General features: G+C 42.3%; 1 protein-coding gene across 1 annotated transcript in view; it reads left to right on the top strand.

Annotated features, from left to right (window-relative positions):
- Positions 1 to 14,248, top strand: part of SND1 (staphylococcal nuclease and tudor domain containing 1) — a 510,267-nt gene that overhangs the window by 107,307 nt on the left and 388,712 nt on the right. The window lies entirely within an intron of this gene.

Here is a 14,248-nt window from a genome sequence, read left to right as displayed (position 1 = left end):
AGGGAAAGAAAATGATTAACATAGTAATCGTGCCTGACTTCTCTTTCCTGTCCTATGGTTTAAGCCATAGTTGCCTTAAAAGCCACAATGTGGCCTGATTTATAAAACATCTGGGAGACTTTTATTCTCCCTTAAGAATACTTGTAACATAGTAGGACTTTCAGGTGGTTTGTTTTATTCCAGGCTTGATTTACCCTATATAATTAACTTTCTGAAGCAATAAAAACTAAAATATCTCTCTTTTTAAAAATTTTCATTTCACTTTCTCTTATACATTCAATCACATTATTATTTGTCTTACAAAATGGATATTTCAACAGCTGAACATTTCTCCCTGGTACAGTTGATAAAGCAACAAAATATCTTCAACAGATAATACCACATTTCTTTGTGCCATTAATGCTTTACCTCCCTATTTTTCTTCTAAATGCCCTTCCTCAGACCCTCCTCTTTCACACACGCTATATCTGGTATTTACATCTGTATACTGTGTTTCTATATCCTTTAGTCAATTAGTTTCAGTCATAGAATATTTCTTAAATACATATTAAATGCAATTTTTTGGCTTCCTCTTTTACAATATGGCTCCTTGAAATGCCCCTTCCCCATTCATCCTTTACCAGTTTATTGTTAGTGTCCGTTTTTTGTTTTTTTTTGATTTTTTCTTTCCTCTTTTTTTAATATTGTTTAACCGTTAGAGCATTACCTTAACCTGATTTTGGGAGTGCAAGTCTGGCAGCACAGTCAGTAGCATACTGAACTACAGTGCCGGAGGCCATATGACCGATCGCCAGTTCGGACCCCTTGCCTGGTTGACCTGAAGCATGGCGTGTGCCTGTGCCCAAGATTGTGACAGACTGCAGGGCTGAGGGAAGGGATCGTGGTATGATGAGACGCCTTTGAAGGTGTCTCCATGTCCCATAGCTCACTTGTGTGCTACCAGGAATAGAAAAATCACTCGGGAAACTTAAGAACCAAGACTGAACCAGAAAAATGAAACAAAATCCTTGGAAATAGAGCTCCGTCATCGTTGTACTTGGAGGAGAATCTACTTCAGTGAGGTTCAACCCCCTGTGTTGGAGTACTACTGCCTTTGGTATGTGCTGCTTATTAGCCCTCACTCGCTCTTGCTGCCCTCATCTGTTGTGGACCCTATGAGAGAAATCTGATGATTTCTCTTCTAGATATGACTGTAGCAGCCTGATTCCTTTCCTTTTTTCCTAAAAAAAAAAAAAAAAAGACAGGGTCTTGCTGTCTCATGATTCTCTTGCCTAAGCCTTTCTTTTCTTTCTTTTTTTTTTTTTTTGCTAGGGCGCATGCGCTCGCCAGACAGACAGAGACAGAGAGACAGAAAGCGAGAAATCACCCCCCCGGGGGGATGGCCACGCCGCAATCCCTTCTCCTCCATTCTCCTCTCGGGATCTTGGGCATGCACGCACACGCGCCCGGCATGAGTTTAAAGCCACTGGGTCCGGGATGTGAACCGCGGTCGACTATGTGAGAGTCCAGCGACTTAGCCATTACGCTAACTGCTGGTCCCGTTGCCTCAGCCTTTCAAGTAGCTTGGATGAACAGGTGGAGGCCACCAAGTCCTGTTTTTTTTTTTTTTTTTAAGAGAGATTTTTGTTATAGGGCTAGTGCACTTGTGGGAGAGACAGAGAGAGATAGAAAGGAAGAAATTATCCCCCGAGGGTGGTTGGCCACACCACAGTCCCTTTCCCTCCATTCTTCTCCATTCTCCATTCTCAGAATCTTGGGCATGCACACACATGTGCCCAGCGTGAGTTTTGAGCCACCAGATCCGTACTTGAACTGTCGTCAACTACACGGGAGTCCAGCAATGTAACCATCACACCATCTGCTGGTGCTAAGCACAGCTTTTTATAAACATGATCTTGATAATGTTTTGTAGGCCAGCCTTGTTCACAGTCTTCCTGCCTCAAGCTTCTGAGTTAAAGAGATTATAGGCACACAGCACTGTATCTGGCCGTTACGTTAGACTGGGAATCAGACCTGGATCTCTCGTGTGGTCCCAGCCTCTGGAGCACAGCATCTTAACATGGTGTGCCACCATGCCTGGGCCTGCAGGTGATTTTAATTAATTAATTAATTTGTTTGGAGAGGTTTTTACTATAGGGCGCGTGTGCTCGCCAGAAAGACAGAGAGAGACAGAAAGCGAGAAACCACCTCCCGGGGGGGGGTGGCCATGCCACACTCCCTTCTCCTCCATTCTCCTCTTGGGATCCTGGGCACACACGCACACGTGCCTGGTGTGAGTTTAAGCCACCGGGTCCGGACCTGGAACCACGGTTAACTACATGGGAGTCCAGTGACACAGTCATTACACTAACTGCTGGTCCCACCGTTTCTTTATCTTGTCAGCATTTTTAGCATGCACACACAAGTACTTGGCAGGTTTGTTTTAAGTTCCTCAGGCTGGGATTTAAACTGCAGTTGGCAATGTGGGATCTAGTTTCCTTAACCACTAGGCTACAGAGCTGGCCCTGCTGGTGACTTTCAACAACCAGCTTATTTGAATAGAACCTAGTAGATTTCTTCACTTTTTCTTTTTCTTTTTTTTAATTATAGTTTGCTATAGGGTGTGTTTGCCAGAGAGAGAGAGAGAGAGAGAGAGAGAGAGAGAGAATGTGAGAAATCACTCCCTGGGGGGGATGACTCCACTACAATCCCTTCTTCTCCATTCTCCTCTCTACATTTTGGACGCACATGCATAATGCACCTGGCATGTTTTTTTAAGCCTCTGGGTTCAGGACTCGAACTGTGTAGTTGACAACCATGTGGTATTCTACTGCCTTAACCTTCATACCATCTGCTGGCTTGATTCCTTCACTTAAGCTTTGCTTTCAATAAATGGTAACACAGTGGGGGGCAGATGGTATCACAGAGGTAAAACAGTGTCCTGTGAGGTAATCCCACATGGAAAGGTTTTTGATTTAAGTCCAGAATTCCCCATCCCCTGCCCCCTAATTATGCTGGGTACAGACTTACCAATGTTCCAAGATTGGGGGCAGGTTGTTGGGAGTGCTATCTGTCACTCATGGAGAAAAATAAATTAAAAAAAGAAAAAAGAACTCTGTCCTTTTGGGGGTCACTCAGATGTCTTTAAAGTCCTTGTTATTAATACCCACAGTGCTTTCCTAGAGTCAGGTAAATTTTTCCTTGTTAAATCTAATACCCTGAAATTGGTGGGCTCTCTTAGCTTTTCTCAATTGCTCTCAACTTAAATACTTCCCCTGTTGGGCTGAATAGGTTCCCAGAATGCCTTTCTGATAACCTGAGCAGTAAGATCTACCACCTAGCTTTTCTTCGCCAGAAGTAAATCCTGCAAAGACTTCACAAAGACATGCTTTGTAATGCTTGGTGAAGTGGCCTCCTTGATGGGCAGCTGGTAGCTGGGCATGGGCTCTTACACTTGGAGGTTGTAACGTTAGGGTTAGTGCATGCCAGTGGGCATGTCAGCTGCACTGATCAAGGCGAAACCAATGAGACCAGAGGAGAACATGTGCCACCAAGATGTGTCTTTGGCTGATGTTTAAATTGCATCAAATTAAAGGGTATTTCTCATTCTCCATTGTGGTGTCACCAAAGGGCAGAATTAGTGTCATTTTCAGCAGCTTTGAGTTTCTGGATCTGTCACTCTCCCTGAGGGTCACTAGGGATAGCAGTGCAGTGAGTGTTTCTCATTTGGAAGAGTCCAGAAACCTCTCCATTAGAGGATTTCTTGGGGGTTCTCATTCGAGGTCTACTGAAGCCTCTTTTATTAAAAATCTGGAGTAAGGGAATTGCTAGGTGGCGTGGTGGCTAAAGGCGCTGGACTCCTACATGGCCATCCACGGTTCAAGTCCTGGACCTGATGCCTTTCTTTCTCACTGTCCCTCTCTGCTCTCTCTGGTTAAATTGGAAAATAATAATAATAATAGTAAGAAGAAGTTAAATAAAATTAATTCTTTAAAAATCTGGAGTAAGACGGTCCTGTTAACTCTTGTCTGTCACACTTGATAGAGAAGTCATGGGGAAGGTGGAGGTAGTGTGGCAAACGCAGTGTACTATTGTGCCCGAGTGCTGCACAAAGAACAGGCTATAGCAGTCTTTTCAGCATCTAGTCATTTTCTTTTCTTTCTTTCTTTCTTTTTTTGAAGAGGTTTTCACTATAGGGTGCGTGTGCTCGCCAGACAGACAGAGACATAGAGACAGAAAGCGAGAAATCACCCCCCAGGGGGGATGGTCACGCTGCAATCCCTTCTCCTCCATTCTCCTCTCGGGATCTTGGGCACGCACACACATGCACTCGGCGTGAGTTTTAAGCCACTGGGTCTGGGACGCGAACCGCAGTCAACTACGTGGGAGTCCAGTGACATAGCCATTACGCTAACTCCTGGTTCCCTCTAGTCATTTTCTTTATGCTTTTATTTTATTCATGAGAGAGTGTGTGTATGCATCAGAGAGACAGACAGGTACCCACAAGGTCTTGTCATGTTACAATTCCTTTCTTCCCTAGCCTTTCAGCTTGAAGGGATTTTGGGCGATCCTGCACCTGGTGTTTTCAGGTCAATTCAGGATCTGAACCTGTGGTCAGCCACATGACTTCCAGCTGTATATTTCAGTGTGCTACCACCGGTGCCATCCAAGCTGGACCTCTAGTTGTTTTCTAACAGTTCAGTTCGCAAGGTGGGAATGTACTCTTTAAACAGTGGATCTTGTTGGGCATGAACAGGGGTACAAGGCGTGCACTTTGAAGCTCTCATGTTGGTAGTGTGAATAACTCAAGTACATGTTTATGCAGGCAAGATTTGGTATCCCCTCAGTGGGATGCAACCCGAGTGATGTGGGAATTCAAAGGCCACAGAAATCACTTTTCTTTTGTTTTCTTTTCTTTCTGTCTTTTTTTTTTTTTTTTAAAGTTTCTTAGAGGGTCCATGTGCTTGCCAGAGAAAGAGAGAGCGAGAGAGAGCGAGCGCGAGAGAGATAGATATCACTCCCCAATGGGGTAGTCATACCATAATCCCTCCTTTTCTTTTCTCCTCTTGGGATTTTGGGCATGTACACTATTGTGCCCATTGTGGTTTTCAAGCTGCTGGGTCCAGGACTTGAACCACACAGTCAGCCATGTGGAATCCAATTGTCTTAACCAATCATTATGCCACCTACTGTCTCAGAAATCACTTTCCATTTTTCCTTTACCACTTGGATTTTTTTTTTTTTTTTTTTTTCACATGACAGGGGCTCACAGTATTATGATCCCCCGGCCCAGCCTCTTGAGTAGTAGGGAAATAGGTGCCTGCCACCAAAGCCTGGCTTCTATGCAAGGTCTTGCCATTGGATTCTTGGTTGTATCTTTTGTGAGCTTGAACCAAAGTACAGGGCCTTTAGATACTATTTATCACTGGGCAGGAATGAAGAGGTAAGATATATTAATCTCCCCCTCCTCCTTTTATTCTTTTGGCAGGGGTTTCTGTCTCTGTGTTCTTGTAAACCGTTTTACCATCTCCAGTGTTCTAGGAATCCATGTCATAAACAAACGAACTTCACTGTTGGGTGGAGAACTTGATACTAGTGATAGAACTGAATTGTAAGCTAGTCCAAATCCCGTGGAACTACAAGTTGTTGGTCATTAGGTGTATGACTGCTTTAAATTTGAAGCGATTCCTTTGCAGTGAGCCTCAATGTGCAAGGTGTTTTCTCTTGAAGCTTTGCTTTTTTACCTAGACATTTTGTGAAGGCCATTCCTCAGGCAGCCCTTGTCATTTTGCTGAATGTCAGCAAGCATTTACTGTCACTACTCTGATGCTCGGGAGGAAGGTGATGCTTTTACTTTCTAGCAAAATCGCCCCCGGCCTTTTGGTAGCACTACATTTAAAGGTCAGTACCCTCTTTCTCCTTCTCTTGCCTCCTCTGTCCTCACTGCCATCTTTACAACTTGGCCCTTCTGGAAGCTGCTTTTTAAAAAAAGTATTGGATCTATGTTTTAAGGAGACTGATTTCAGCAAGACCGAGGCGCTAGTGTTGATGGTGAGCTTGAGGTGGTCACCTTGTTCCTTAGGAGGAAGGTAATGATTTGTGATATCTGGCTCTTGGAAGACAGTTTGGTGATTTTTTTTTTTTTTTAAAGTTTTTGCTATTAGGGTGCATGTACTCCCTGGAGATAGAGAGAGGGAAGATGAGAAATCATCCCTTCCCTCCTCTTCCCCAGGGTGATGGCCATGCCACATTCCCTTCTCATCTAGTCTTCTTTTGGCATTTCGGGCATGCACACACACACACACACACACACACACACACACCAGCATGATTTTCAAGACATCAGATATGGGACTGCAGTCGGCCATGTGGGATCTAGTACCTTAACCACCACACCATCTGCTGGACCTTTTTAGGGGAAGTGATTTTGTTTATTGTCATCAACTCCCCTTTTCATGTCAGACAGGAGCAGGGGAGATACTTTTGATAGAATATCATCATGTCACGACCCTCCTGCCCTATCTTCCCAGTTAGTTGGGACCACAAACAGGCACACACCACCATGCCTGGCCTGTTTAGGTTTGGAAACCGAACCTGGGCTTCCCATGCAGTCTCAGCCTTTGCAAGGTGACACCTGTCAGCGTACACCATCATGGTTGGGCCTGGGAGTGTGTTTTGACTTGAAACATGTATGCCTATTGTTTTTGGATTATATCACAGCTTGAGTTTACTGTAATTTCGAGTACTTTTCTCACTGAAATTGGCCAAGGCTGTTGTGGTGACTTAAATTGTAGAATTCTTACCTGCTCTTTGGGTGCCATTTAATTTCCCAGGCCTTGCACCTCAACTGGCATGCAAATTGACATAGATACAAATATTTTTCAAAATGTGTTTTGATGATATTTCTAATGAAGAACCTAGTGTTCCTGTTTAAAAAAAAAAAACTCTTAAATTACATTTGTATGTGATGATTTTTAATGATAGTAGATTATAATATATCTTTCATGATAGTGATTAAGTTGTAAGTTTAGTCAAACATCTGTTTATTTAGCAAAGTGATCATGAATATTCCCTTTGCAATTAACACTGATTTAGGGAAGATCTATATTTATCACTAATAGATATTGAAGGTGTGCTAAATATATTTAGTCTTCTCTGCTTTGCTGTTTCTTCGAAGTTCTTTTCATTTTATCCATTTTGGCTGGATTGAAAGATTTTCTCCATTTAATGTTTATTTTCCCTTGTATATACATATTTCACTTTTCAAAAACAAAAACACCACCAGGTCAGGAGCCAGCCCAAATAAAGTTTTACAGTAGGTATTATAAAGATCCTTTATGAGCTAATCATAACAAAATGCAAATAGTTAATCTCCCAACTAGTATGTAAATTCTGTATTTCACTTTCTTCATCTGCAACATGTGAATAAAAATAATACCTAACTCAAAAAAAAAAAAAAAACAGTGCACGCTATGATAAATACTTGTTAAATAAGTCACAGTTTTTATTCTTGTACATCCATGCATCTCCAGGGTTAGAGCTTGCATGTACCCTGGGCATGAAGTAAAACCTTGTTGCCACGTTTTTGTATGTCTCTAGGCCCATCCTGTCCTGTACAAGAAACATTTTAAACTGGGTCATCATTACAAATGACGTGCTCATTTCCCCTTTGCTGCCCTGTGCTTTCTCTCAAAGGAATCACCTGTGTGTGATCATCTTTTCCCTTTTTTGTGTTCAAGAAAGTAGTGTACTTGCTAAAGTCCCTTGTCAGATAATAATCTTTAATCTTGGGTCTCTTGCCCTAAATTCAGAAGTAGGTGCAGAAAGAGAGATGATTTTTGAAGAGTGCAAAATAAACAGTGGGAAGAGAGAGTTGAAGATATAATAAATACTCCTTTTCACAAAGCTACACCTACAGCTCCCTCGAATGAGTAAATGGCTGCTTGGTGCAAACTCTTTAAGATGACCACACCGATGGTTGATTATGCTGCTTGAAATACTGTTTCATTTTCAAGTTGCAAAATATGTGATCCTTGAGTAGTATTTCCTTTTTTAAAACTTTGTTACATTCCCCATTTGATAATTTGGTATATTAATTTCCAAAATTTTAAACTTTATAGAAATAATACTGTTAATCATTTAAACATCCTTGGTAAGGATAAAGAAGAAAGGTACTCACCATGTAATCATCTGGGACAAGGATGGAGTGACCTGGCATGATGGTACAGTGGTAACACAACTCAGCAAGGCTCACCTCTATGGGAAGATTCCACGTTTGTGCCCAGAGACTCTCGAACATGCCAGGGACATGCATGCTCATGGTCTAGGGCTGGCTGAAGCAGGGGTGGACTGTGAAGACCCTGTTGGAGGGGTGCCTCCTTTTTTCTTCCTCTCACATTCTCTCTCCTCTTTTCCTCCCTCCCTTCTTCTTCTTCACCATTAAAAGAAAGAAATGCACTTTAAAAAGAAAAGGAAACCAAGGACTTCATTCATTTTTTTTTGTTTGTTTGGTAGATAGCTTCAAGGATATTGCTATGTTTTATTTTAAAAATTCTGCTGCTTGGTGTACCAGAATCTGCCCTGAGTGGTATGCCTAACTAGCACGCTGTCAGTGCCTCCTGATTTTCCATTGAGACATCTTGTTAGCACTAAGGGAAAGTGAGTTCACATTACCTATCTTAGTCTGTCTGTAAGGGTATGATTGATGCAAGTGTCTTTTTTTTTTTTGAGAGGTTTTTGCTATGGGGCGTGTTCGCTCGCTAGACAGACACAGAGAGATAGAAAGCGAGAAATCACCCCCCAGAGGGGATGGCTATGCTGCAATCCCTTCTCCTCCATTCTCCTCTTGGGATCTTGGGCATGCACGCACACGCGCCCAGTGTGAGTTTAAGCCACCGGGTTCGGGACTCGAACTGTGGTCGACCACATGGGAGTCCAGCGACATAGCCATTACACTAACTGCTGGTCCCGATGGAAGTGTCTTCTAAGGACTGCTACAAAGTTACCTAAAAGTGATTGTGAGTTGCTCCATTATTTACTAAGTAAGCTTGTGAAAACATTTCTAAGTCCTGAAACATTGTATAGTTAGGTTAAATGCTAACTTAAAAAAAAAATATATTGCCAGAGGCAAGTGCTCTTCAGAGAGGAATAGAGAGAAAGAGAAAGCCAGAAAACACCCTCTTGGGGAATAGTCGTACTGCAGTCCCCTTCTCTTCCATTTTCCCCTTCAGGGTTTTGGACATGCAAGTTGTGGGTTTTTTTTTTGTTTGTTTGTTTGTTTTTTTTTTAGTGCCTCTGGATCTTGGACTCAACTGTGTGGTCAGCTGTGTGTGATACTGTTGCCTTAGCCATCAGGCCACAGGCTGGCCACCTGACATTGAATAAGTCTTATGTGGCCTTAAATGGGCCTGAATGTTTGAGGGAGGTGTCCTAATAACAGGCCTCCAGCAGAAACCCTAATGATGGCTGCCGGCTGGTCACTGCCAAGGCTCACTCAGGTAATTCGAAGGCTTTGAGGCCATTTCCCAGGCTGTTATCGTATGCGCACCTGTGTGCACCATTGTTGCATGTTACCACAAGCACCCGTGGGAAAACAGCTGGTAGTACCTCAGAGGAATTGTCATGGGTGAGAATTAGGCATCTTTAGAGCTCCTCTTTTGCTTTATTTTTAACACATGGTCTCTGCTTGCCATAATGATGCATTGTAATTTTAGAAGTCCTTTAAAAAAAAATCTATAGCTTTGACCATATCATTGTTTTACAGAAGCAAGCAGAGGTCTTAATTTAATTAAATTTAATTTAATTCTCATACAGAAGCAAGGTTAAAGATTGCATTCAGCTCTTTCTTGCCAACTAACCCAGCTTTTTGGGCCTTAGCCCTTGTGGTATTACATTCATTTCCATAACAACGGGTTGTTGTGCCTCAAACTCTAGAGATTATGATTTGAGGTGGGAGTGAATAGCAGGAACCAATGAATGCTTAAATGAGAAATCTGTTTGTAATGTCACAGACTCATCAGAGGAGGGCATGAGAGATGGAGAGGAAGAACAGTAACACAGACATCATGCTGATAAAGTAAAAGTCTCCTTCCTTCCCAATTTTCTGTGCCTTATTTCATTGCGAGATATTTTGGATTGGTTTATGTGGCTGGCCTTTTCGTACTAATTCTATTCTTCCTGAGAACATTCATCTTTTGACTATGGTGGTGTCTGAGGTGAGGAAACTGATGTGTCTGGCCTTTTAGTACAAAAATATACCTATTTATACCCTGGCTCATGTGACTTCATTCATATCTTGTCTCTGTTCTCCTTCAGGGAACAGCAGTGACTGGCCACTGTAAGCCTGTGGTCTGTGAGTTGCAGACGTGGCTAATAAGAAAGACGGCTAATATCCAGTCTTGTCATCTCGGTAGGCAGCCAGTACTAGTAATGTTTGACTACATTAAATATGACTTGAAGGCAAGGTGCTTCTATATTTCTTTGTGAGCACATTTTGTGTTTCTGTATTTAAAAAAAATTTTTTTTTAATTTTAAAGAGAAGGCACATGTGCTCTCTGGAGAGAGAGAGATAGAGACAGTGAGAGGAAAAGTGAGAAATCACTTCCTGGGGGCATGGCCATGCTGCAATTCTTTCTTTTCCATTCTCCTCCTGGTATCTTGGGCACACTCCGGCATGAAGAGAAAGCCAGAAAACACCCTCTTGGGGAATAGTCGTACTGCAGTCCCCTTCTCTTCCATTTTCCCCTTCAGGGTTTTGGACATGCAAGTTGTGGGTTTTTTTTTTTTTGTTGTTTGTTTGTTTTTTTTTTAGTGCCTCTGGATCTTGGACTCAACTGTGTGGTCAGCTGTGTGTGATACTGTTGCCTTAGCCATCAGGCCACAGGCTGGCCACCTGACATTGAATAAGTCTTATGTGGCCTTAAATGGGCCTGAATGTTTGAGGGAGGTGTCCTAATAACAGGCCTCCAGCAGAAACCCTAATGATGGCTGCCGGCTGGTCACTGCCAAGGCTCACTCAGGTAATTCGAAGGCTTTGAGGCCATTTCCCAGGCTGTTATCGTATGCGCACCTGTGTGCACCATTGTTGCATGTTACCACAAGCACCCGTGGGAAAACAGCTGGTAGTACCTCAGAGGAATTGTCATGGGTGAGAATTAGGCATCTTTAGAGCTCCTCTTTTGCTTTATTTTTAACACATGGTCTCTGCTTGCCATAATGATGCATTGTAATTTTAGAAGTCCTTTAAAAAAAAATCTATAGCTTTGACCATATCATTGTTTTACAGAAGCAAGCAGAGGTCTTAATTTAATTAAATTTAATTTAATTCTCATACAGAAGCAAGGTTAAAGATTGCATTCAGCTCTTTCTTGCCAACTAACCCAGCTTTTTGGGCCTTAGCCCTTGTGGTATTACATTCATTTCCATAACAACGGGTTGTTGTGCCTCAAACTCTAGAGATTATGATTTGAGGTGGGAGTGAATAGCAGGAACCAATGAATGCTTAAATGAGAAATCTGTTTGTAATGTCACAGACTCATCAGAGGAGGGCATGAGAGATGGAGAGGAAGAACAGTAACACAGACATCATGCTGATAAAGTAAAAGTCTCCTTCCTTCCCAATTTTCTGTGCCTTATTTCATTGCGAGATATTTTGGATTGGTTTATGTGGCTGGCCTTTTCGTACTAATTCTATTCTTCCTGAGAACATTCATCTTTTGACTATGGTGGTGTCTGAGGTGAGGAAACTGATGTGTCTGGCCTTTTAGTACAAAAATATACCTATTTATACCCTGGCTCATGTGACTTCATTCATATCTTGTCTCTGTTCTCCTTCAGGGAACAGCAGTGACTGGCCACTGTAAGCCTGTGGTCTGTGAGTTGCAGACGTGGCTAATAAGAAAGACGGCTAATATCCAGTCTTGTCATCTCGGTAGGCCGCCAGTACTAGTAATGTTTGACTACATTAAATATGACTTGAACGCAAGGTGGTTCTATATTTCTTTGTGAGACATTTTGTGTTTCTGTATTTAAAAAAAATTTTTTTTTAATTTTAAAGAGAAGGCACATGTGCTCTCTGGAGAGAGAGAGATAGAGACAGTGAGAGGAAAAGTGAGAAATCACTTCCTGGGGGCATGGCCATGCTGCAATTCTTTCTTTTCCATTCTCCTCCTGGTATCTTGGGCACACTCCGGCATGACTTTCAAGCCACTGGGTCTGGGACTCAAACCACCGTGAGCCATATTGGAGTTCAGCAACATAACTCCTGTGTCATCTGCTGGCCCCAGAGTAACTTTTTAATTTTGCTAGAGATAGAATAGCAGGTGGCTTTGCATTAAGGTGGCTAGATGCCACATGGCCAACTTAGTGGTTCAAGTCACGGCCCTCGCAGCTTGAAAATCATACTGGGTGCATGTGTGTAGACTCAAAATCCTGAGAGGAGAATGGAGGAGAGACGACTGCGGCATGGCCATCCTCCCTGGGGGATGATTTCTTCCCTCTCTCTTCCTCTTTCTCTGTCTCTTTCCAGCAAGCACATGAGCTCTATGGTAAATTTAGGGAAAAAATTCTTAGAAGGTGCTTGTGCTTGCCAGAGAGAGTTTGGAGGATAAAGCACCTTTCATGGAAAAATGGTCTTGCCACAGTCCCTTTTCTATTTCTCCCTATTTTCCTGTTTTGGGCATGCAAACACATGCGCTTGGCATGTTTCTCAAGCTTCCAGGTCTGGGGCTTGAACTAAAGGGTCAGCCATGTAGGATCCAGCAGTCATAACCACCAGGACATGGAATTAGCCTTAAAGTAATTTTTATTTATTTATTTTTTAAAGTTTATTTATGTATTCCTTCTAAGAGTAAGAGAGACAGAGAAAGAAAGATGTCACCCCGCGTCTTTCCTCTGCTAGCCACTCCTAGACTTCAGCCAGCTCTAGTTTTATGACACTCACATGCTTGGTGTACTCAGGGAGGTCTCATTCGTGAACCTGGTCCTCTTGTACGCGGATCAGCCTTCAGAGCCTTGCATTTTATTGCTGGGCCATTGTCCAGCCTCTGCTTGTCAAAAACTTAATGTAGGAATAATTGAATGAACACCTTATGAATGACTTTGCATTCAGTACATGTAAGGTGTTTTTTAATTGTGTAAGTGGAGGTTGCTCTTTGGATGACAGAGTTAAAGTCTTAAGTAGAAATGAAGAAAAAGAAAATGTGATTTGTAGGGCTACTTTCCAGGAGGTCTAAGTTCTTCTAAGTGACAAACTTCCCTGTTCCTTTGAAAATTATAGACATGCTGGTGTGCCCTGTCATTAAGTGAATTGTCAAAGACCCTGGATATAAATAGCCCACGTGACTGTAGAAAGGACTCTGTTAAAAAGTGTAGGATTGCCTATGGCAGTTTTTGCCCTTGTGCCTCTGAGGAATCGTGGACTTGAAATATTTTTTGCTTCTGCTTTTTATTCATGTAGATCACCACCAGTTGCATTAACACGACAAATTATAACATTGCTTCTCTTTAGGGCTCAGATAGAATTGCAACAAATTGGTCTGAGATGTCGAAGGTCATTTCTGGGGAAGTGGGTTCTCTGGATGTGAGTGATTTCTCTAGCTACAGTCTTGGATGCAGAATGGAGTCAGATAATCCAAAACTTCATATCCAGCCTTGAAAAGCCTTTAGAAAACGTTTTTTCCCCCTTCTATCAGAGCCTGATTGTGACATACTTGACAAGGCTGAACAACAGTGCTTTAAGGAAATGATTCTTGCTTGTATAGGCCCACAGCATGGTGTTTTCTTATAAGGACTAATTTTTGAGGACATGCTGCTGTAATAATTTTTACCAGTGCTTTAGCTGAAGGCTACTGATGCCTTTCCACTGTCAATGTCACTGTGTTACATTGTTGGATTTTCTCTCCTTTGGTTGCCTTTTATTTGACTAGTGTTGGCACAGGTCAGAGAAGACAATAGAACAAGGTTTCTTGGTTATTGTAGAAGTAATGTATTTTGTATGATGATGGCTGCAATGTAGTTAATGTTCCCTTTCCCACCCTTCTCTCCCTAGATTGGTAATGTTGTTTAGGAACAGGAAATATTTGGATTTTCCTGTCTAATTATATATTTGATTACCAACTGCCAAGTAAATGTTACCTTGTTTCTGGCCCAGTAGAAATGTACACTTGCATGAAAGCTGGATATTGAAATGAGAATCTGGCCCTCATGGGAATCATTTCATGAGGTTGGATGGTACCTGTAATCTTGTTTTTGCTCCCCTGCCTATTCTCCT

The sequence above is a fragment of the Tupaia chinensis genome, unplaced genomic scaffold, assembly GCF_000334495.1.
Source record: "Tupaia chinensis unplaced genomic scaffold, TupChi_1.0 Scaffold000192_1, whole genome shotgun sequence".
NCBI classification, from domain to species: domain Eukaryota; kingdom Metazoa; phylum Chordata; class Mammalia; order Scandentia; family Tupaiidae; genus Tupaia; species Tupaia belangeri.
The sequence above is the reverse complement of the archived record's forward strand: the minus strand, read 5'-3'. Positions and strand labels throughout refer to the sequence as shown.